This window comes from Podarcis melisellensis, assembly GCF_964234715.1.
Source record: "Podarcis melisellensis genome assembly, chromosome: 6".
Classification (NCBI taxonomy): domain Eukaryota; kingdom Metazoa; phylum Chordata; class Lepidosauria; order Squamata; family Lacertidae; genus Podarcis; species Podarcis melisellensis.
Window position 1 is genome coordinate 9,451,644 of NC_138538.1, and position 26,000 is coordinate 9,477,643.

Below are 26,000 nucleotides of genomic sequence, written 5' to 3' on the forward strand. Positions count from 1 at the left end.
AGATGCAACATGTTGTCGATTTCCACCCCAAAGCCTCCATCTGCCTGATGCTCAGAAAGATACAAGAATCAAACTTGAGAATTTGTACTCTTTTTTGGAAAGAGAATTGCAATTACAGTGCAAGCTTACGTCTACTCAGAAGTGTCATTGATTTCAGTGGCACTTGGTACCCGGGCTATTAAGCATAGGATAACCATAGATCTAGGCTTTCCATGTGAGTTTTCTGCAAAATAAATAAATTAAAAAATATATCCATGCTCAGCATCTGGGGAAATAGCTACTTGGATGGTTCCCCTTCTGCACAGGGCAGGTTTGTCTCATCATCAACATGCACTGTATAAACACCCTTTTACAATTAATAAATGCTTCTCATCTTTTTTCTGCACTTTAGTAGCATAAAGCTCTGTTGAAAAAAAAAATTTAAAAATGTCAAGTGGCACCTTGGACCAACTAAGTTGGTTCTGCTACAAGCTTTCGTGTGCATGCACCCTTCTGCAGATAGAATAGATAGGTAGAAGCTCTGTTGTGACTGCCACCTACTGGTCAAGAAGTAAATCATGGTTCATATTTATACAGTAGTGATGTATGGAAGTGAGAGCTGGACCATAAAGAAGGCTGATCGCCGAAGAATTGATGCTTTTGAATTATGGTGCTGGAGGAGACTCTTGAGAGTCCCATGGACTGCAAGAAGATCAAACCTCTCCATTCTGAAGGAAATCAGCCCTGAGTGCTCACTGGAAGGACAGATCGTGAAACTGAGGCTCCAGTACTTTGCCCACCTCATGAGAAGAGAAGACTCCCTGGAGAAGACCCTGATGTTGAGAAAGATGGAGGGCACAAGGAGAAGGGGACGACAGAGGACGAGATGGTTGGACAGTGTTCTCAAAGCTACCAGCATGAGTTTGACCAAACTGCGGGAGGCAGTGGAAGACAGGAGTGCCTGGCGTGCTCTGGTCCCTGGGGTCACAAAGAGTCAGACACGACAAAATAACTAAACAACAACAACCTTGGTTTAAGAACAGCTTAGTTTATGAACAGCTTGGAATAAGAACGCTGCAAACCCGGAAGTAGGGTTTTGGTTTGTGAACTTTGCCTTGGAAGCTGAACATGTTCTGCTCCCTGCTGAGTGTGTTCCATTTGTAAATAGAGCCCCCCCCCCCGCTAATCAGAGGCTTCCTGTTGAGTCCTTTGACTGTTGAGTCCCAAGCACCAACACAGCACAGAGGTGATAGCTTTTGTTTTTGCATCTGGAAGACAAAAATGTATCAAGGAGTTAGTGATCTGACATTACCCTTCCTGCCTCTATTCCTTCCCCCTCCCTCGCTCTTGTTAAGTTTTTTGATGGTGTGAGAACAGTCTTTAATGTCCTGAGAATGTTGGGAGAAGGTGAAGTCCCACACACAGCTGCCTTAATCAGTTGTGGAGGATAATGCTGGGTACCTTCTTTGATGTTGGACATCGTTTTGAGAAAGTGAGGCATTGTGGGGGTGGCTAATAAATGATCTGCGTGTAGCCAATCTTGGAAACCACACTATCTATAAAATTGGATGATTTGGGCAGAGCTTCTTTGAAGCTCGTGCATGGACTGATTGGCTGCAGGGCCGTGCAAACTGAGGTTACCTGGGGGAGCTGCTTTGTCACTTCTTGGAATGGCTTCCAAGTGGCAGATTGAAGTGCTTGCTTGGTATGTATACATTGCTGATTTAGAATAAAATCTTTAATCTTCTCACTCACTTGTGTATTTTCTACTGCTTCTGAATCACATTTTAAGAGATTTAGGTAGGTTGCCATGTTGGTCTGACGCAGTCGAAATAAATAAAAAATTGTCCAGTAGCACCTTAGAGACCAATTAAGTTTGTTCTGGGTATAAGCTTTCATGTGCATGCACACTTCTACAGCTGCTACTGGACATTTTATTTATTTATTTCCTTTTAAAAGAACCACCTTGCCTTTGGCAAGACAGACCTCTGTGTCCAGGCTGAACAATGGCGGTGGAGACACTCCTTCAGGTCTACAGGGCCTCTATGAACAGCTTGAGTCCAAAATGACTCCCAGGCTGTACACCTGATCCTTTAGGGGAACAGTTACCGCATTCAGCTGGCCAGGAGTAAAGAGGGTGGTCCCTGGGCACCTTAGCTAAAATGGCTTCTGAGCCTTCACCACGTGACGCCCACAAGCTTCTATAGCAACCAGCACGGAGATCCGCAGAGGTAAGGGGGAAGTGACAGCAGGCAAGGGGAGGAATCGGCTCCAAAGAGCAAGGAGGTTTAAATGAACCGCACAGAGAAGGGAGACCCGGCAAGCGCGTGTTACCCTTTCCAAGCGTGGGATCATGATTCCAGCTCCAGCAAAGACCGAGGTCCCGCTAGTGATTTCAGCTCGCCACGACGCTTGAACAGGCTTGAGGAAGACCAGGTAAGAGATCAAAACCTCTCAGCTGGCCAGGAGTAAAGAGGGTGGTCCCTGGGCGTGCCTGGCCTTAAGTATGCCAAGGCCACGCCTCCCCCAGCCGGCCGATTGGCGGACGGGTGGAAGGCACGCCCAGGGATTCCCCCAACTCTCGCGGGGGCAGCAGGCCAGCCCCCGCGCTTGGGGGGAGGGGCAAGACCGCAACACCCTCTCTTCCCCCATGGGGTCAGAAATGGCTTTACCGCATTCAGGACCAGGGAGTCCTCCAGACCTGTCCGCCCCCACCCCCATCTTCCCAGAAACAGTACTTCTGTCTGTATAACATATCATTTTCAACAATCATTTAACATAATTTCATATCTTAAAGTGAGGCATTGGGAGGGGGCGGGTCCTGCATGTAGCCAGTCTGGCAGGCCACACTGGCTATCCATAAAATCGGATGGTTTGGGCAGAGTTTCTTTGAAGCTCATGCACAGACTGATTGGCCGCAGGGTAATGCAAACTGAGGCTACCTGGGGGAGCCACTTTGTCACTTCTTGAGGGCTTCCAAGTGGCCGATTGCAGAGCTTGCTTAGTGTGTATACTTTGCTCGCTGTTCTTGGAATTAAAATCTTTAATCTTCTCACTCACTTGTGTGCTTTGTTTTGCTTCTGAATCTCATTTTAAAAGAACCGCCTTGCCTTTGGCAAGACACATATATACATTTTTGTATTGTTATTTTTTAAATTTTTTTATTAAATGGAAACAAGAAGAATTACCGACGAATGGCAGACGAAATTAATGGACCCTGCAGAATTAGATAAGATGACAGGAAGGATTCGAAACCTGCGGGACCAGAGATTCTCAGAGGACTGGAATAAATATGTGAACTATTTGAAAAGAAATTGTAATCAACAGATTACGCTGGTAGGATTACAAGAAGTTTTGAAAGGAGGAACATATGAAATATTGCAAGGAAGCTTATGTGGAGAGTTATTAGTTAAGATTATTAAAAGTAGTAGTGAAATTAAGAAATGTAAATTAAGTGAAAAAGATTGAAAATTTTTCAGATGTGATTGATGGAAGTCAAAAAATTGTATAGGATATGAAATTATGTTAAATGATCATTGAAAATGATATGTTATACAGACAGAAGTACTGTTTCTGGGAAGATGGGGGTGGGGGCGGACAGGTCTGGAGGACTCCCTGGTCCTGAATGCGGTAACTGTTCCCCTAAAGGATCAGGTGTACAGCCTGGGAGTCATTTTGGACTCAAGCTGTTCATAGAGGCCCTGTAGACCTGAAGGAGTGTCTCCACCGCCATTGTTCAGCATGGACACTGAGGTCTGTCTTGCCAAAGGCAAGGTGGTTCTTTTAAAATGAAATAAATAAATAAAATGTCCAGTAGCACCTGAAGAAGTGTGCATGCACATGAAAGCTTATACCCAGCACAAACTTAGAATCATAGAATCATAGAGTTGGAAGAGACCACAAGGGCCATCGAGTCCAACCCCCTGCCAAGCAGGAAACACCATCAGAGCACTCCTGACATATGGTTGTCAAGCCTCTGCTTAAAGACCTCCAAAGAAGGAGACTCCACCACACTCCTTGGCACCAAATGCCACTGTCAAACAGCTCTTACTGTCAGGAAGTTCTTCCTAATGTTTAGGTGGAATCTTCTTTCTTGTAGTTTGGATCCATTGCTCCGTGTCCGCTTCTCTGGAGCAGCAGAAAACAACCTTTCTCCCTCCTCTATGTGACATCCTTTTATATATTTGAACATGGCTATTATATCACTCCTTAACCTCCTCTTCTCCAGGCTAAACATGCCCAGCTCCCTTAGCCGTATCTCATAAGGCATCGTTTCCAGGCCTTTGACCATTTTGGTTGCCCTCCTCTGGACACGTTCCAGTTTGTCAGTGTCCTTCTTGAACTGTGGTGCCCAGAACTGGACACGGTACTCCAGGTGAGGTCTGACCAGAGCAGAATACAGTGGCATTATTACTTCCCTTGATCTAGATGCTATACTCCTATTGATGCAGCCCAGAATTGCATTGGCTTTTTTAGCTGCCGCGTCACACTGTTGGCTCATGTCAAGTTTGTGGTCAACCAAGACTCCTAGATCCTTTTCACATGTACTGCTCTCAAGCCAGGTGTCACCCATCTTGTATTTGTGCCTCTCAATTTTTTTTGCCCAAGTGCAATACTTTACATTTCTCCCTGTTAAAATTCATCTTGTTTGTTTTGGCCCAGTTCTCTAATCTGTCAAGGTCGTTTTGAAGTGTGATCCTGTCCTCTGGAGTGTTAGCCACCTCTCCCAGTTTGGTGTCATCTGCAAATTTGATCAGGATGCCCTTGAGTCCATCATCCAAGTCATTGATAAAGATGTTGAATAAGACCGGGCCCAAGACAGAACCCTGTGGCACCCCACTTGTCACTCTTCTCCAGGATGAAGAGGAACCATTGATGAGCACCCTTTGGGTTCGGTCAGTCAGCCAGTTACAAATCCACTGAGTGGTAGCATAGTCAAGACCGCATTTTACCAGCTTCTTTACAAGAATATCATGGGGCACCTTGTCGAATGCCTTGCTGAAATCAAGGTAGGCTACATCCACTGCGTTCCCTTCATATACCAGGCTTGTAATTCTGTCAAAAACTTAATTGGTCTCTAAGGTGCTACTGGACAATTTTTTTTATTTATTTCGACTGCGTCAGACCAACATGGCTACCTACCTAAATCTCTTAAAATGTGATTCAGAAGCAGTAGAAAATACACAAGTGAGTGAGAAGATTAAAGATTTTATTCTAAATCAGCAATGTATACATACCAAGCAAGCACTTCAATTTGCCACTTGGAAGCCATTCCAAGAAGTGACAAAGCAGCTCCCCCAGGTAACCTCAGTTTGCACGGCCCTGCAGCCAATCAGTCCATGCACGAGCTTCAAAGAAGCTCTGCCCAAATCATCCAATTTTATAGATAGACAGTGTGGTTTCCAAGATTGGCTACACGCAGATCATTTATTAGCCACCCCCACAATGCCTCACTTTCTCAAAACGATGTCCAACATCAAAGAAGGTACCCAGCATTATCCTCCACAACTGATTAAGGCAGCTGTGTGTGGGACTTCACCTCCTCCCAACATTCTCAGGACATTAAAGACTGTTCTCACACCATCAAAAAACTTAACAAGAGCGAGGGAGGGGGAAGGAACAGAGGCAGGAAGGGTAATGTCAGATCACTAACTCCTCCATAAGTTTTGTCTTCCAGATGCATTTCCCATACAAAGTCCAGCTCTGAGGGCCTTCTGGTGATTCCCTTATTGCAAGAAGTGAGGAACTAGGCAGAGGGCCTTTTTTGGTAGCTGCACCCGCTCTGTGGAACACCTTCCCAGCAGATGTCAAACAGGTAAACAGCTATGTGATTTTTAGTGTTTTATCTTGTATTGTGTTTTTACTATTTTTTGTTGGGAGCCGCCCAGAGTGGCTGGGGCACTCCAGTCAGATGTGTGTCGTCGTCGTCATCATCATCATCATCATCATCCTCATCATCCTCATCATCATCTTCATCATCATCATCATCATCATCAGCAGCAGCAGCAGCAGCATTGCAACAACATTTTCTAGTATAGTGGTACCTCGGGTTACATACGCTTCAAGTTACATACGCTTCAGGTTACAGACTCCACTAATCCAGAAATAGTATTTCAGGTTAAGAACTTTGCTTCAGGTTGAGAACAGAAATCATGCTCCAGCAGCAGCGGGAGGCCCCATTAGCTAAAGTGGTGCTTCAGGTTAAGAACAGTTTCAGGTTAAGAACAGACCTCCAGAACTAATTAAGTACTTAACCCGAGGTACCACTGTATGCGAATGAATGCTATTTAAAAACATTGATAGTCTGTAGGTTCCCTTAAACCATGTATAAACAACAATAAAAAATGCTTAAAGAAGTGCATGTGTTTTGCAACAGGATTCTGCTAAAAAGCAAAGTTAAACTCAGAAGCTTGAAAATCATCCAGCCCTTCTTTAGCCGATCCTGATACTTTTGTCAAGTCACTCACTCCATTAACTTAACTGAGATTGATCCTGTGCCAAAAGGCAAATATTTGCAGGGAGCCTGTCATTAGGAGCTCAGTTCCAAGCAGTCTTTCGCCTTCAGTCTGTAGCTGGAAGAACGTTCATATTTGCAAAGCTACAATGCTGCATTAAAGATGACCTGAAATACCCCAGTGTGTCGGAAGAGGGCAGCCTTGGCCAGTCCCAAAACACGTTGCAACTAAGGAGAGGGTATACTTGAAGGGCAGGCTGAGGGCAGAAATGTCATGGACAAAGCACAGGCTGCGGGTCAAAGCAGCTGTGGCAAGTTTCATTTCAGCGTCTTTCAATACTGAAGAACTACCCCGGCCCCAGAAAAAAGAGGGAGAGGGAAGGGGGTCCAAATTAAAAGGGCCATAACTCAATGGCATTGCATTTGACTTGCATGCAGAAGCCTGTATGATCAATCCCTAACCTGTCCAGGTACAGATAGGAGAAACAGCTGCTCAAAACCCTGGAGACCCCAGCCAGTCAGACTAGATACTGATCTAGGTGGACCAATGGTTTAATGGAGAGGGCATGAGTTAAGGCAGGCACGTCCAACAGGTAGATTGTGATCTACCTGCACATCACTGAACGTCTTTGGTAGATCGCTGGTAGATCACTGGCACCCCCCAAAGAAGCCCTGCACCCCCCAAAACAGGGCTTTCTTCCTCCCTAAAAAAAAGCTGAAAAACTCTGACCTGCACTGTCAGGAGCTTGTCCTACACTCGAGTAGGACCCTGGTAGAGACACATGCCCACTTGGCATGTTCCCTCCAGGGTCCTACTGGAGTGTAGGACGAGCTCCTGACAACGGTCATGGGCCCAGGGATCGGGGCCACAGACCCAGTGCCACAGAGGAAGAACCGAGGGTTGGTTTTAGTATCTAAGTCTTCAGCAATGGGGTAGCCTAGGAAAATACACACATTTCCTTCCCACTCTTCTCTGCACTCAACATCCCCAGTGAGTAAAATCAGCTTGGTATTAGGTTTTAGTACGCTGTACAAGCCATCACCAATCACCATACCCGAGGAAGAATCTATGCTTCCTGCCTCGTGAAGTCTCAACCCACATGTCAGACCCATCCATTGGCATCCTGGCTTTTTCCAGGTTTATCTGAAGAAGTGTGCATGCACACGAAAGCTCATACCAAGAACTAACTTAGTTGGTCTTTAAGGTGCTACTGGAAGGAATTTTTTTTGTTTCATCAGAAACTCTGTCTGAATCCAGGGAAAGACCTTGCAAACTATGTTTGCCGAGAGTATCGCTCTGTGACTTTGGAACCCACATGTCAGATCCAATCATTGGCATCTTGGTTTTTGCGGGTTTGCCTTGTCACTGTCATCCTCACCAGTAGGGTGCCTGTGATGTCTGGGCTGAAGAAAGCTTTTGAAGCTCCCGAACGATCGACCAGGAGGGAGAGAACATGCCAGTCGGGCATGTGTCTCTGCCAGGGTCCTATTCAAGTGTAGGATGAGCCCCCCCCCAAAAAAACGGGGCTTCCCTCCTCCCTAAAAAAAACACCTGGACCCCCCAAAACAGGGTTTCCTTCCTGAATAAAGCTCAACAGCTTTGATCTGAACCCCCCAAAATGGGTAGATCACTGCCAGTTTTTAACTCTGTGAGTAGATTGCAGTCTCTTGGGAATTGGCCACCCCTGATTTAAGGTGTTTGGCTGTCACTGGTCTAGAGTGGGGTGGCTTCAGAACCCTAGACATGGTACAGGTAATGCCCTCAACATTTATGGAGTGAGTTCAGGACCATGGCTAGCAACCTTGCAGCTACGGCATAGCACAGGTGTTGGGAACTGTTGGCCTTCCAGATGCTGTGAAACCACAGCTCCAGCCATCCCTGGCCATTGACCATCCTTGCTGGGGCTTATGGGTGTCGTAGTGCTATTCTTCATTTGAGGCTCATGTCTCCCAAAGCAGCAGCCACTCAGCTATGATTCCTTCTTCTACAATGTAACTGTTAAAGGAACAGAAGTCACTTTTCTGCCAGTTGTTTCCAGTGTGATTATACAGTGGTACCTCGGCTTAAGTACTTAATTCGTTTCGGAGGTCTGTTCTTAACCTGAAACTGTTCTTAACCTGAAGCACCACTTTAGCTAATGGGGCCTCCTGCTGCTGCTGCGCCGCCGGAGCACGATTTCTGTTCTCATTCTGAAGGAAAGTTCTTAACCCGAGGTACTATTTCTGGGTTAGCTGAGTCTGTAACCTGAAGCGTATGTAACCTGAAGCGTATGTAACCCGAGGTACCACTGTAGTGGAGCTATATATCCTTCAGATCTGGCTCCTGCGCACAAAGGGTTGATGTAAAGCAACTTCGTTGGCTTGTGCAAGGCCATCCTGGATTGCTCAGAGAGAACCGGGAGAAATTATTCTGGGCTCCTACTATACTCAGTATATTCAAAGCAATTAAGAGAAAGCCACACAGGTGGAGAAGAGCCTTGATCATCCCATTTCTCTAAGCATATCTCTGGCCAGTCCTCATTATATGCAAGATGGGTACTTAAGGGGGGGCCTGCCAGGAACAGCCAAGCCAAGACACACCACCCCAATTAGAGGGGAGCAAGCCTTTAAAAAAGCTGAACTGCTTATTGCAGCTTCCCCCCCCTACCAACATCAAGGGATCCAATTCCCTTTCCAGCATCAGAGATCCAGGACACGATCTTCTATGAAGCTGACCAGCATTGCTCATTCTTTGTCAGTAAATTTGAACAACAGTGAGTGCAGTGAATTGGCTAGTATTAGGTTCAGCTGTGGTGCCATAGTACTCAGGTTTATTTTGTATTCTTCTGTGACCTTCTGCCTGCCTTCTCCCACCTTTGTTCCTAACAAAGTTCCTCAATTTGACTGTGTATGTTTACCAGCCTCAGGGTTTCAGAATTGCCACACGGCTAGACACTCAGCATTCAAGCTATCACAAGTTTAGAATTTGAGTTGTAAGTGACCAGCATGGTCTTCTGAGGTCTGGGAAGAAGAAGAAGAAGAGGAGGAGTTTGGATTTGATATCCCGCCTTTCACTCCCTTTAAGGAGTCTCAAAGCGGCTAACATTCTCCTTTCCCTTCCTCCCCCACAACAAACACTCTGTGAGGTGAGTGGGGCTGAGAGACTTCAAAGAAGCGTGACTGGCCCAAGGTCACCCAGCAGCTGCATGTGGAGGAGCGGAGACGCGAACCCGGTTCCCCAGATTATGAGACTACCGCTCTTAACCACTACACCACACTGGCTCTCCACCAGACTTGGAAAGAGCGTGGGCTGCCTTTGGGCCATAGCTTGTCTCAGTATTCAGGCCATTAGTCCTTCCAGTTCAGTATTGTCTACACCAGGGTTTCCAAGACTTGGGTCTCCAGCTGTTTTTGGACTACAGTTCCCATCATCTCTGACCCCTGTTCCTGCTAGGTAGGGATGATGGGAGTTGTAGTCCAAAAAACAGCTGGAAACCCAAGTTTGAGAAACTCTGGTCTACACTGACTGGCATTGGTCCTCCAGGATTTTGGGCATTCCTAGCCCTAGCCAGAGATTCCAGAGAGTGAACCTTGGACCTTCTGCATGCAATGCTCTATCACTGAGCTGTGGTCCTTTCCCTGAAGGAAGTGATCCCAAGAGCAGTGAGACTTTACTAGGGTGCTCAAAGATCACTCAAGCCTGCAGTGAATAGCTTCAGAATCCCAAGGAAATCATGAACTTAATAATGCATCCCGGTTAAACTCGAGCTCCAAAAGGTCAGGGCCAAAGTGCAAAACCCCAGTGGGAAGACAGCTGTAACTATCGCATCTACCAAATGGGAAGAAATGGCGCTTGTGTGTTTTATAGCTCACGGTGCAGAATGATTTCCTCTGGCCCCAGCAGGGTAGGTCATTGCTAATTACTTAGGATGAAATCCAACCTTAGCCTTGCCTTTCTCTTCCTCATTAATAAGAAATGAATACGAAAATTCATTCCAGGAAGATTTCAGCCATGCACACATTCCTATGGTTTATTTAGAACTCACGGCAAGATGTAAATGTTTTGAGCTGTTAACACGTTGTTCATAATCCTTCCCTGGAGACTGTGGCAGGCTCCAATCTCATGGCAAGCGAGTCAGCTTTATTTATTAGGAGAGGCCTGTTTGTTTTAGGCGGTGAAGCGGCTTCTTGCAATCAGCTGTTCAAGAAGAAATACCTCCCTTGCAATTCGAGTGACGGCCAAATTACACATTACATTATTCATGCTTTCTAATAGGGGTGGGGAACCTTCATCCCATGAGCAGAATCTGGCCTGCCAGGCCTCTCTCTCCAGCTCTTGGGACTCTCCTGGGCTGCTTTTGGCTGTTTGGAATCGGTCTTATGTTGGGGGTAAAGCAGCAATGCTTGTAATACATTGCCTGGACCAGTTGGGGGAGATAGACAGAAAGGCAACCTATTTTTCCTTACTGATTCCTTCTTGAGTAACTACTTTTAGATTGTGCGCTCTCTCTCTCTCTCTCTCTCTCTCTCTCTCTCTCTCTCTCTCTCTCTCTTTCTCTCTTGCTTTACTTCCTTCCTTCCCCCTCCATCAGTTAGCATTAAACCTTCCTTTTCTGTCATGCCCGCAGAAAGCTTGTACTTAGTATGGCTTTGTTTGCCAAAAGTAATAAGCCTTCTTTATTCCTCCAGCCAGCAATCTTACCAGATTATTTATTTCTTCAAAATATAGGCACCAAACTCCAACATCGTCAGACTATGGTGATGTCTCTTGCTTACCTGGAAGGAGAATTGTGTGTGTGTGTGTGTGTGTGTGTTGAAATCTCTGACTTTTGCAAAGGTAGAATCTAGCCTACTATCAGATTCATATCCATTGTCCCACCCACATTGACTCTTGCTCTACCCACTTTCAGCCCTGGCACCAGCAAACCACTGGGAGTTTATTCACAAGAATACTTGGCCCTTGGGCTGTAGAAGATTCCCCACGCCTCCTTTTAAACAGGGAGGAAGAGGAAGAGGAAGAATTTGGATTTGATATCCCGCTTTATTACTACCTGAAGGAGTCTCAAAGCGGCTAACAATCTCCTTTCCCTTCCTCCCCCACAACAAACACTCTGTGAGGTGAGTGGGGCTGAGAGACTTCAGAGAAGTGTGAGTAGCCCAAGGTCACCCAGCAGCTGCATGTGGAGGAGCAGGGAATCAAACCCGGTTCACCAGATCACGAGTCTACCGCTCTTAACCACTACACCACACTGGCTCCCAGTTCTATCCTAAAGAAATGATAACTGTGGAGTGGGGCCCTAGTTCCAATCAAGGCTTCCGTGTCGATTTCCTGCTGACAGTTTCAGGGCTGCTTACAATTGTATGAAGCCACTTTTTCCCTTCTGTTTTTCTCTGCTAGGTTCAGTGGCCATTTCCCCCTACACACACACACACACACACACACACACACACTGTTCCTCCTTAAGTAACCTTTGAGACCACATACTAGATGTGATGACACCAGAGCACTATGCAGGATAGCCAATCAAATGCAGCTTTGTGCTGATGTCACTGAGGGCACAGGAAGCCCACTCCTGTCCTGGCCATATGGTTGATCCCAACTCATCAGAGATCACTTTGAGAGTGAAACAATACCTCGGCTGTTCCGTAATATTGTTGTTGGCACCCATCTGCCTCAGGAGACAGTGGAGGAGTGTGCCTTTGTGGGTGAAGGCAAACTGTTGGAAGGTTGCAGCACCTGCTGTGCCCACAGTTGTAGAGGCCAATACGGGAGAGATTTGTTTACATGATGATCTCTCCCACCAAAAAAGGTGACCTGTAGCATTCGTACCTTGTGCAAATCAGGATGAAGTTATAACTTGTAACCACTGCTTCCCTGTATTGTTTTTGGTGCATTTGTAGCACTTAAGTGACCTCCCTGGGGGTGCAAGCCTGGGCAATGTATGGAGGTCCTGGGCTGCTTAAACAAGAAGATCCCTCTCTCAGCCTCTCTGATGTGATCAAATGGAAAGCAAAGCCAGTTTTTCTTTGGCTGCAGGGCTCTTTTTGTGGTGTAGTGGTTAAGAGTGGTAGACTCATAATCTGGTGAACCGGGTTCGATTCCCCGCTCCTCCACATGCAGATGCTGGGTGACCTTGGGCTAGTCACACTTCTATGAAGTCTCTCAGCCTCACTCACCTCACAGAGTGTTTGTTGTGGGAGAGGCAGGAAAAGGAGAATGTTAGCCACTTTGAGACTCCTTCGGGTAGTGATAAAGCAGGATATCAAATCCAAACTCTTCTTCTTCTTCTTTTTGGGATTTGTATAAGGTTGACTCACGAAGAGAAGGCAGTGGAGGTTTTGGGTCAGAGTTTTCCTGCTGCTAGATAGGCTACCTTCCCAGGTTGATGAGCCCCATCTGCCTCTCATTTCCCTCTACCAGCTCATTTGCCTTCTTGAGCATTGAACCCGCTATGGGTCTTATCTGCTCAATCTACTGAAGCCTATCTTTGCAAGTCTGTAACTCACCAAGGGTTTGAGATCTATTGGCTACCCTCAACTAGATTAGCCGGCTGGTTGAAAATAAAATAAAAGGGCCCCTCATTTTGCTCTGACGAAGTTTGCCATGAAATTAGCCCCACCCCCCATCTTCTGTTTCAGTTTAGTGTCCAAGAAATCCCTGCTGGCAACCAGCAAGCAATATGTCTTTCACTCAAAAATAGTTCCACTGTGATTTGCTTGGATGATCTTTCCTGCTTTTTAGTTTACCAGCAGCGTCTTCCAGCCCCCCCCCCCCCAGCGTACTATTCTCTGCAAAAGACAGACCGTTTTTCTTTGTTAACATCAGCTGTCTGGGAGTTCTGAACTCCGTAATTCATTGTTAATTCAGGAAGCAACCGCTTGAAGTGTTAGAAGTTGGAAAACAAACATTCCGTGGGTTTTGATGATGGGTTAAACACATTGGCTATGTGACAAAAATAATCTATTCAACAACAGTGTAAAAAGAGGATCACATTCCAATAAGCAGCTAAGGCCTGCCTGTCGGTTTCCACTGAAGGCTCCAAAATTGCTTAGTTGCATCCACAGGGTATTATTTGAAAAGCCCGTGTCATTCTGTAGGTAATACTTATGCTGTTCGCTTTCCAGAATTGCTCGCTGGCCTTAGAATTTAAATGCTAAGGTCCACCCAGTCTCCCTTAGTTTTTAGATGCCTGGCTTTAGGCCCTGCAATTTCTTTGCAATGTTAAAGACAATAGGCAGCTAAAATGGAACTGTTTCCTGCCAAGTCCCATTATGCCATTAGGGGTGGGCAAACTCTAGCCCATGGGGTAGATGTGGCCCATAGGGTCTGCCTATCTGGACCACATGGCCTTAACATCTGGACCACATGGCCCCCGCCATCTGGACCATGGCGGTCCTGTCTCTGTGCTTGTTAAAATCAGAGCAAGCAATGGCAACAAGAGGAAGATGGTAGGTGTGGTAGAGGTAAGAAGCCCGGGAGGCGATTCCAAGGGTGAATAGATAAGATGGAGAGGAAGGTGAACATCAGCTGAAGGAGGTCCAAAGGTGCTTGAACATGAGTCGCTTCCGTGAGATGCTGCTGCACACCTGGATGGAGCCAGAGCCAGGAGCTGGCATCACTGGGCATCTATCATGGCTTACACCCCAAGCATGGTGCTCACTGTTGACTCTGATGAGTCCATGGGCTCTTCTCCTCAGCCTTGCTGCCTCTTCAAGCCCATGAGTTGTGGCTATGCAATGCGAAGGAGTAGCAGCTGGAGGTAGAAGTAAGATGAATGGTCAGTGAAGGCAATGGACAAGCGGATGGTCAATGATGACAGTGGCCAGAATGTGGGCCTACTCAGAGCACCTTTCCCAAAGGTTTGCTGAAATCTAGGGTTAATTCTACAGATAGGTTTGGGTTCTTGGAATCATAAAGAAAGTTGTCATCACATGATGGAGCTTTCCAAGGGAGCTTCCTGCTGCAATCTCTTGTGGTCACCCTCAAATTCTGCAGAGGGGCAGAGTTGCAGTATGTGATGCTCCTCAAGGGTCCAGCTTCACAGAAATGGTGAAAAGGCTCATTGGATTCAAGCCTATATATTCAAGCTCATTGGATTCAATTCTATAACCTATTCCTATTGTTATGAGTTTGTGGGTGCCTGACGGACCTTTTAACCCCTGCAGGTGTTACACTATAAGCCAGGCTATCTTCTGGATGAGGTTATTGCCTAGAATGATGGGACATTAAGAAAACAAGGCAGCTCTGTGCCAGATAGCAAATGTGAGAAGAAGAAGAAGAGGAGGAGTTTAGATTTAGTTTTTTTTTTATTATTAAGGGTTTTCTTGTTTTACAGTGTAAGTGTAATGCCTCGTATTTATTTTTTTCCCCCATGTAACATTTTTACAAATCCATTTCAATTGTTGAGGCATTAGGGGGAGAAGAAAAAAAAAATAAAGAAAAAGAAAGAAAGAAAGAAAGGGGGTGGAGGGAGGGGAGATGGATGGGGGTGGGGTCGGGTAGCGGTGTTTCTATTATGCTTAATGTATGTAGTTTGGTGTCAGCGTGCTTGTGTTGTTCACTTGTGTTCCTTTGGTGGTGAGAGAGGTTGGGGTTGGCCTAGGATGTGATTGTTTGTTTGTGATTGGCTGTGGTGATCTTTGTTTTTGTGTGTGAGTGGGGTGGGTGGGTGTTTTGGATCAGGTTAGCCATATTGATTTGTATGCTGTTGGTGGATTAATGTCATTGTCCTGTTGGGCTGTGTATGTGATAAAGGGGAGCCATACCGGGGTGAAGGTGTCTTCTTCTGTTTGTCCCCGTGTCAGTTTCAGTTTATTAGTTAATTTTTCTAGTAGGGCTGTTTCCCATACTATTTGGTACCATTGGTCCATGCTTACTCCTGACAGGTCTCTCCAGTGTCTGGTTATGGTGTTTCTGGCTGCTGAAAGTAGGTGGGTTATGAGTTCTTTGTGGTGTAAATGGGCATTGTTGTCTTGGAAGATGTTTAGTAGGGCCAATTCTGGGGTGAAGTCTAATACTTGCTTAGTTATTTTACATATTTCTTGTATGGCTGTTGTCCAGAATAGTTGGATTTTGGGACACTCCCACCACATGTGAAGGTATGTGCCTGTGGAGATGCATCCTCTCCAGCATTTTGGTGAGGTTCCTGGGTGTATTAGCGCTAGTTTCCTTGGTGTTAGGTACCACCTGTAGGTGAGTTTCAGAGTGAGTTATTTTCTTTTCATTGATATGGATTTAAAGGGGGGTTTAGACCACATTCTGGTCCATTGAGTGGGGTTAATCTCATAGCCTATGTCATTCTCCCATTGTTTTTTGATTGCGTCTAGGGGAAATGCGGGACTTTGGAGTAGTATTTTGTATATTGCGGATACCATCCCTTTACCATTTCCCTTTGTTGTTAGGAGGAGGTTTTCAAAGGTTGTCAGGGGCCTAGTTGCTGCTGATTTTACTGTTGGGTTGTTTAAGAGGGCATGTAGTTGGTGTTGTGTTAACCAGGGCATTTGGGTGTCTTCTAGTTTGTCTTGTATTTCTTGTGTTGACAAGGGTTTGTTATTTTTATAAAAGTCTATTAGGCGATATAAGCCTTTGGTTCGCCAGGTTTTTATCTGGAGGTTTTGTGCTGCATGGTGGAATATTGATATCCCACTTTATCACTACCTGAAGGAGTCTCAAAGCGGCTAACATTCTCCTTTCCCTTCCTCCCCCACAACAAACACTCTGTGAGGCAAGTGGGGCTGAAAGACTTCAGAGAAGTGTGACTAGCCCAAGGTCACCCAGCAGCTGCATTTGGAGGAGCGGAGACGCAAACCCGGTTCCCCAGATTACAAGTCTACCGCTCTTAACCACTACACCACACTGGCCCCTCCTCCAGCTCTGAGATAGTTAGAAGGACAAAACACAGAGTTCCAAGTTAAAAATGAGTGTGAAAGAGCTAGAAGCAAGACAAGCAGAAAGAAAAAACCACTCCAGATCTCTGCTTGAATCCAAGGCTGTGGCTATGGGAGAAACAAGACTCTTTTGAGGTGTTGATGCTGTTAACCCCTTAATTGCAGGCTCAGGTTGTATATCTGTGTAAATAAACCATATATCATAAAGACACCACAGCCTGTGTTGTGCTTCATTTCCAAAAGGAAACATTAACCCTGGGTGAACACCTGAAACCCCTGGAATCTCGCATCATTCAGAGATTGGGGTGGCATGCAACAATTTGTAATAGGGGCTATTGACATTTGCAGCCAAGCTCAGTCAGAAGCTATTTTAGGGTGGTCCAATAGTTTATTTCCTTGGAAGAATTTTAATTAAGATCTGATTCACATGGCCAACTTTAGACTGAGCTGGACTGCACTTTGGGGACATGAGGAAGTTTTAGAGGTCACTACAACACTAGCACCTACAATTCAGACTGATGAACAACGTCAATCCAGTTAATCAGGGAGAAGCCAATCAGAAGATTACGTAGCACAGAAACCACTTCTGTGACTGCATAGTAACTGCTCTGTAAGTGAAAAGCTGTGGCTGCAAAATAAAGTGGGAGGGAAGGGGTGGAGTTTTGTTAGGTCAGTGGAGGGGTGCACCAATCAAACTTAAAATGGCTCAGAAACAAGCCAATATAATTCTCAAATTTTGACGGCAGGCATGAATAACTTGATTGGTTTCTGAGCCAGTTCATTCCTAGCCAAGGAGACCTTGCCCATGGCCTGTTCCAACTGCATTCCGTGAGTTTTGTAGCTGAGCGGAAATTTGAACGCTACTGCTGCCCAAGTCTGAGAGACTGGCTCCCCAGTTCTAGAATCAATTAATTGGTACAATTTGTCAATTAAAAGTATTCATCACAAATTAAAATCCACCCCATGCCAAGTACTAGGAGACTCTATATGCAGCCTCCGCAAGACAGTTGGTTCTTATGAGGTCCTCCACATTTAACCCACAAGGCCATTTTGGCCAGTTCAGATGTCTGCCGCAACCTGATGTCATGTATGATGTCACTTGTGGGGCAGATATAGCTGCAGCTCAGCCAAAAGGAGTTTTCAGGCATCAGCAGTCAGCTGACCAGTGGCACCTGCAAAGTCCTGTGCACAAAGTACCCCACAAAACTCTTTGCAAGTCCTAATGATCAAATGTTTGGTGGTGCTAGCTGAGAGCGGCACTTTGAAGTCCCATCTATCAGCTGCTTGTTGGGGCTTCAAAGCACCGTGCATCACACTGGTCACCTGATGTCACTGTGATGTCAGGTGAATGACAGGTGGGTGATGCCACCAAGCCGTGAAGACAATATGGATCCAATTCTTCAGCAATGGGCTAGCAGAAATGGATAACAATGGGAATCCAGGAAAATTGTTCTGGCTTCATCTGAGCCAAAAAGCAGTTCAGAGCTTTAAAAGCTCACCTGTCATTTGCAGGATGCTTTCATGAGCTGCTCCATAGTCCATTTCTGAGCCCGGCTAGTGAGAACTACACATCTACCCCTTTTAATACACACACTTAATTCCTCTGTAACTGATTACAATGAAAAACGGATCTCTGAGTTAGCCTCTCCCATTCCTGTTTGCTGCTCATTTACTCCAGTCCTTCTTGGTAAACTAGGTAGTTTAATCATTTTTCCTCTCGCCAATTTTACGTCACTTAGGAAAAACATTATTACGCTCCACCTCTCTTTTATGTATTTCTAATTATTTTCCACCCCTCTGATTGCACCAATTAAGGAACGGCATCCTGATGGCTCTACGGTAGCCTGGGATTCTCATTCATCATGGCATTTGCTCTGCCTAGCTAGAGCCTGCGATTTCTTTTGCATTATGATTTGAAATAATTCAATACAAAAGTAATCTGAAGTGGGTAAGAATCAATAAGGATAGACATTGTATTAGTCAGCAGGGCAGCTGAGCGGCTCTCAAATCTACTTAGAAATGTTTTGCCGTGCGAGGAGAAGCCGCCACTAATTTAGCAGCCGTAACAAGGTAAGCCTGGAGACTCCAATTAGGGGATGTTGTCCCCTTGAGGGGGCGAGGGGCTGGAGGGGCTTTTGATCCCATCCAGCAGGGTTCCTCTTCTGACCTCCTGTAACCTTCTCCTGGGGTTTGCAAATATTTTGCTCTCGGAGCAGATCTGAGACAAATTTCATAAATATTCAGCAAAGTGCTCACATTTTCAATTTCAACCATTCAAAGTTGACTGGGAAATGGCAAATGCAAAGATCTGCCCTTGAATTTTTGAGTGCCCGTTTTCAACTCAAGGAGTCTGAGTTCTATGGATGTTTGCTCAGAAGTAGAGAGATGGCCAGCTATGGATGGGGTTGCAGTGTCCTGAAGGAAGCATATGAGTAGCTGAAGATACTCATTAACCCATCTATGTTGCTTAAGGCACAGGTGGCCATGTTGTCTAAGAGTGCATATTTTCAGCTCTTGCTGGTTCACCAGCTACAACCCCTCCTGCATAGCGATAGCCTAGACACAGTGATCCATGCTCTGGGAACCTCCATATTGGACCATTGCAATGCCCTCTATATGGGGCTTAGCTTAAAAATAGTATGGAAGCTGCAACTGAAGCAGAATACAGTACAGCACTGCAGCAAGGCTGCTGGTAGGTGTCTTCTTCTTCTTCTTCTTCTTCTTCTTCTTCTTCTTCTTCTTCTTCTTCTTCTTCTTCTTCTTCTTCCCTAGGTTGCAGGGAGATTCAGATGACACCCAGCTCTACCTCTCCTTTAAATCAGAACCAGTGAAGGCGGTGAAGGTCCTGTGTGAGTGCCTGGAGGCGGTTGGAGGATGGATGGCGGCTAACAGATTGAGGTTGAATCCTGACAAGACAGAAGTATTGTTTTTGGGGGACAGGAGGTGGGCAGGTGTGGAGGATTCCCTGGTCCTGAATGGGGTAACTGTGCCCCTGAAGGACCAGGTGCGCAGCCTGGGAGTCATTTTGGACTCACAGCTGTCCATGGAGGCACAGGTCAAATCTGTGTCCAGGGCAGCTGTCTACCAGCTCCATCTGGTACGCAGGCTAAGACCCTACCTCCCCGCGGACTGTCTCGCCAGAGTGGTGCATGCTCTAGTTATCTCACGCTTGGACTACTGCAACGCACTCTACGTGGGGCTACCTTTGAAGGTGACCCGGAAACTGCAATTAATCCAGAATGCGGCAGCTAGACTGGTGACTGGGAGTGGCCGCCGGGACCACATAACACCAGTTCTGAGAGATCTGAACTGGCTCCCAGTACGTTTCCGAGCACGATTCAAAGTGTTGGTGCTGACCTTTAAAGCCCTAAATGGCCTCGGTCCTGTATACCTGAAGGAGCGTCTCCACCCCCATCATTCAGCCCGGACACTGAGATCCAGTGCCGAGGGCCTTCTGGCGGTTCCGTCATTGCGAGAAGTGAGGCTACAGGGAACCAGACAGAGGGCCTTCTCGGTAGTGGCGCCCGCCCTGTGGAACGCCCTCCCATCAGATGTCAAAGAGATAAAGAATTACCTGACATTCAGAAAACATCTTAAGGCAGCCCTGTTCAGGGAAGTTTTTAATATGTAATGCTGTACTGTTTTTAACACTGATTGGGAGCCGCCCAGAGTGGCTGGGGAAACTCAGCCAGATGGGCGGGGTATAAATAATAAATTATTATTATTATTATTATTATTATTATTATTATTATTATCAAAGAAATACATGATAGAAGCACAAAATACACAAGAACAAAACAAACCAATACCCCCCCCCAAAAAAAAACAAAAAACACACCATGGGTGCCTAAATGAAGGTGCCAGGCAGGCCTCCCTGGGGAGAGCAGTCCACAAACAGCCACTGCTGAAAAGCCTGTTCTTGTGTTGCCAACCTCTGGACGTCTTATGAAGGAGGCACATGAAGAAGGGCCTCAGATGATGATTGAAGGGTCCAGATAGGTTCACATGGAGAGAGGTGGTCCCTGAGGTATTGTGGTCCTGACTCATTTAGCACACATTATGCTGATCCTGATCTAAAGCCTGTCCTTGCCTGGTTTCCTGCCTCGCCCCCTGCCTTGGCCCCATCAGACTGACTCTTAGCGGAACCTTCGGATTCTAGAACAGACCTGGACCGTGTTCCTCGGGTTACCCCCAGGGCCATGAGTTTGTCTCACCCTATTTTGTGCCTTCCAAGTTGGCACCCTGCACTACTATGAATGTGGTAGTTTGCCTATGCGCAGTTGGACGTTGATTGGCATCCATCTGTCTCAGGAGACAATGGAGAAACAATGGAGTTGAAGTCAAACTGTTTGAAGGTTACAGTGCCTGCTGTAGGGACTGATATGGGAGAGACACGTTATGTTGCAGCTGGGGCAAATGAAGGCATTTGGTTGTGCTGATACAGAGGCAGTGTGACATTTCTTTTCTCTGTGCTCCTCCCAGAGGTCATTCTACCTCTGGTCACTGCTAAGGATGCATTACCTGACTGTCTGTTTCCAGGCACTGCGGTCATCTGCAAAGGATTCCCACACATCATCATCATCATCATCATCATTTTTAATTTGTATACCGCCTTTCTATCTTACAATACTCAAGGCGGTTTACAAGCTGAAGAAACAAAAAATGAACATCCTACAACAATCTAATGCAATACAAAAATGTGATAATAAAACATAACTTTAAAATAGGCAACCTCCATCAAAAAAGTAACATTCAACAATCATTAGAATAGTATAAAATAATAATATCAACATATAAAAGTTAAGCAGAAATCCACTCCACAGTTACAATAATATCTAAACTATAATCAATAAAACAATGGCAAGCCAGAGTACATAAAACAATACAATACACATTGAGAAGCAGAGGGTAGAGCAAGGCAGGTAGAAAGAGGCCTTGCCTGATGGAGTCTCTCCCCTCAAGTTCTTCCTCCAGGAACAGCTTCCTTATGAGAAGACCCACGGCCAGAGGGTGGGGCAAGGCAGGTGCAAGGAGTCCTTGCCTGATGAAGTCTCTCCCCTCAAGTTCTTCCTCCAGGACCAGCTTCCTTATGAGAAGACCCATGGCCAGATGGTGGGGCAAGGCAGGTGGAAAGAGGCCTTGCCTGATGGAGTCTCTCCCCTCAAGTTCTTCCTCCAGGAACAGCTTCCTTATGAGAAGACCCACGGCCAGAGGGTGGGGCAAGGCAGGTGCAAGGAGTCCTTGCCTGATGAAGTCTCTCCCCTCAAGTTCTTCCTCCAGGACCAGCTTCCTTATGAGAAGACCCATGGCCAGATGGTGGGGCAAGGCAGGTGGAAAGAGGCCTTGCCTGATGGAGTCTCTCCCTTCAGTTCTTCCTCCAGGAACAGCTTCCTAATGAGGACTCCTAGGGCCAGAGGGTGGGGCAAGGCAGGTGGAAGGAGTCCTTGCCTGATGGAGTCTCTCCCCTCACAGTTCTTCCTCCAGGAACAGCTCCCTTATGAGGACTCCTAGGGCCAGAGGGTGGGGCAAAGCAGGTGGAAGGAGGCCTTGCCTGATGGAGTCTCTCCCAGTGGGGTTGATGTTGCCAGCCAACAATTTCACAATCCCAAACATCTTTGTAATGCACAGCTGGTGTGCCAAAGGGCCTGGTGCCTGAAGAGAACATCCCTGGGGTTCCTGGCACCTTCTGTAGACATGACGAAGCCAGCATAGAAGAAATACTTCAATTTGTCTGCTGTGAATCTTCCAACCTTCAACGTCATTGGATGTCCCTGAGTTCTAGTATTACAGGAAAATCCTTCATAGCAGACATGATGATGGGATCATAGTGCCCTTTATGCTTATTTACACATGGCCAGCTTGCTTCAGGGGTGATGCCTCAGTGCTCTCAAACAGCCTCCCTCTTATAAGGTTGCCTCCTGTCATTCCGCCGGCCCATAAAGCATTTCACTCCAGATGCTCATGTTCATCTGAAACTGCCATGCAGACCAGTCCAACAGCCACCTAGATGCAAGGCTGAGCAGCAGCATAAGTACCATTTGTTTAATAGGCTGCAATGATGCTAAACAGAAGAAGATTACTTTTCAGTGAAAATGCTGACATGCAGGACTGGTCTAGTCAGCCGGGGGCAGGGGGGAGGGAAAAAAAAGAAAATAGAAAGTGAGTGAGTTTCCAGCCTACAAATCTATAATATCTTTCCTGGTCCAGAGCTTAATCAATCCCCAACCCTCAGAACTAAAATAGCTGTGATTTATAAGTTTCCACCATCCTTTTCCTTTCTCTCCTTGCCACATGCTTCCGTTGCCTTCTGAAGAACTCGTAGCTTTTGCATTTTTGACTGCTATTCTCCAGGAGTCTGAATATTTGTGAACCCACACCACCTCTCCCCACTTTATCCTAATTACATTTGCTGCCAAATTCCACATAAAATAGAAATGGGGGGGGGGGATTCAGGTGCTGTGTGTGGATGGAATATGGGATCAAAATCTAGGGGGATTTACAAGCATGCATAATGTCTGCAGCCGGGATAGCTCAGTTGGTTTGAGCGTGGGGCTGATAATACCAAGGTCGTGGGTTTGATCCCCGCATGGGACAGCTGCATCTTCCTGCATTGCAGACGGTTGGATTAGACCAGAGATCAGCATTTTTTTTCAGCAGGGGACTAGTCCACTGTCCCTCATAGCTTGACTATATTTTTTGGGGGGGAATGAATGAATTCCTATGCCCAACAAATAACCCAGAGATGCATTTTAAATGAAAGGACACATTCTACTCACGTAAAAACATGCAGATTCCCGGACCATCCGCAGGCTGGATTTAGAAGGCAATTGGGCTGGATCAGGCCCCCAGGCCTTAGTTTGCCTACCCATGAACTAGACAATCCTCAGGGTCCCTTCACAACTCCACAATTCTATGATTCCATAACACTACTCAGGGATTCCAGCTGGTCTTTGTGCTTCTATGGGTATAGTGGTTGGCCCAGCACATGCAACCTGCGACCCCAAAAAAGTGGTGAAATAACTGAGGTAGGACACAGGTGTTGGTTGAAATCAGGCCAAATCTTTATTGAAGGCTTCCTCAAACTTGGCCCTCCAGATGTTTTTGGCCTACAACTCCCATAATCCCTAGCTAGCAGGAGACGAGTGATCAGGAATGATGGGAATTGTAGTCTCAAAACTGTTGGGATGCATCCAGGGAGACGAGGGCAATTGGCAGACCCCCAGCTGGCTCCAGCCACCGGCTGGCAGCCGGGCGAACTCCAGTTCCTCGGAACAGCATCAAAACTGTGACTCAAGCCTTAGAAACCTTTAGAGACTGAGTATGCAAGCCAGCAGAGATAAGAACTCTTTGCAACGGAAGTAGTGGACAGAGGCATATGTAAGCATATTTCCAAGCATTCATTCAGCAGCAGGAGAAAGGAAAAACATGTCTGCTTCCCTTCGTGTCCAAGCAAACAGCAGTAAGCACAGAGCAAAAGCAATACACAAACGGAAGTTCCCAGCAAGCTGTGCTGGAATGTAAACAGACTCATGACGTACAACAGCTCTACACATCTGTTTAGGTGGAACAGAACATCTGGAGGGCCGAGTTTGAGGAAGCCTGCTTTATTGCCTACAATGGGAAGCAGGGTTGCCATGGCAGTAATGCAAGGACCATTCCCTCATTCCTCTCAGTGCTTGCTGATGGAATGGCCCTCCATTGGGACTGGGAAGTGCTCAAACGCCCTCCATGGGAATCACCCGGCGTTGAACCCTAACATAGTACAAAAAGGGTGTCTCAGGTGTGACCAGAGTGAGAGATGCCAGCCAGCCAGAGACCCTAACACAAGCTTAAGACTTGCCTTGGCTGTGGCATACTAAGGACGAAGAAGTCAAATCAGTAATGATAAAATAGGCACAAGATATTGGGCATAATATTGGGAATAATCTTGGGGAAAATTATGGAGGGAAGACTTAAAATTTACAGCTTGCTGTGCATTGAAAGAAAACTACATGGAAATGATGTATTGGTGGTATGTAACACCTGTAAAACTAGCAAAAATGTATAGAACTGCTTCCAATGTTTGCTGGAAATTTAAGGAGAAAGAAGGCACCTTCTACCATGTGTGGTGGACGTGCAAGATAACTAAAGCATTCTGGGAAATGATTTACAATGAGTTGAAAAAAATGTTTAAAATTACATTTGTGGAAAAAAACCAGAGGCTTTTTTGGTTAGCCATTTTAGGTACAGAGATTCCGAGGGAGCAGAAACGACTATTCATGTACGCAATGACAGCAGTGAGGATACTACTGGCCCAGAGATGGAAAGAAGATAAAGTTCCAACCAGAGAGGAATGACTGATGAAGATGATGGACTACCCCAAAATGGCGAAATTGACTGGGAAAATCAGAAACCAGGAAGAGAAGAATCTTAAGAAGGAATGGGAGAAATTTATAATGTACTTAAGAGAACACTGTAAACAACTAAAAACTTTGGCAGGATTTGAGTAATGCTTGTAATGTACGAAAAACTATGGAAAAATGGATTATTGTTGTTTTTAACAAATTAGAGAAAATAAGATAAGCAGGTGAAAAAACAAAAAAGATTGACAATGGTAACCATGGAAGGGCAGAGGGAAATCAGGGGATTCAGAGAATCCTAAATCAAATGATGTGTTTGAATTTAAATTTGTTATGTAAAACTTTGTAAAAATAAATAAATATATTTTTTTAAAGATTTGCCTTATGCCCCCTTTTGTGGTCCCCTTCACCATGCTGGTGCTGCCCAATGCCATTTCTGCCCAATTACCACATGCAATTGTGGGTGCCCTTTGAGGGATCACATGTGGTGCTACAGTTCCCAGGAAGCTTACTGACAAACAGGGGCTGGCTTGCCTCTCAGGGTTAATTTTTGGAGGTTCCCGCCCAGCCTCAGTAATCAAGTTTCATTGCTGGGAGGTGGGGCCAGCCCCATTTATAAATAGGGGGTGGAGCCGACAATAGGCAGGCAGTCGGCTCTGGAGATTTACCCTCCCTCCCCTCCCTTTGTTTAATGTTTATTGTTTGCAGGTTAACTTTTTTATTCCTGTTTAGAGGGCTCTGCTACGGTCTTTGACTGGTTGCTGTTGAAGGATCAGGAAGAAATTTTCCTGCATTGGAAGGTTTTGTCTTCCCCGTAGCAATTCATCACAACTTTGGCGGTTTATGGCCTTGGGTGGAATCCTTTACAGTGGTACCTCGGGTTACAGATGCTTCAGGTTACAGACGCTTCATGTTACAGACTTATTAACTCCACAGCCAGGTCTTTGGAGTTTAGGGAATGATGATCAGTATGGATTTTTATTTTTTAGTTAGCCTCTCTGAATATACTTTGAGTGTCTCAAGACATAAATATATTTCCAGTGCATGCCACATTGTGATACATGAAAATGTCTTTCTTATTTTGCTTCGCCTGTGGCTCGGAAAAACTTGAGGAATATAAGCAAATCCCAGAAGTTCTACATTTTCTATGCAAGTAAAACATATTGGGCAAACGCAGGCATATAGGAACTTGTATTATTCTATTGCGCTACTTCCCAACTTCAAAGAAAACAAAAACCAAGGAGCACATTGCAGCCAGCTCCTAGAGGGAATCAAGCTGTTCCGGCAAATAGCATTTAAATGACATGCCCAAAATAATAAGTAGACTTTTGAGATCAAATGTGAGGTTCACCTGTGCCTGA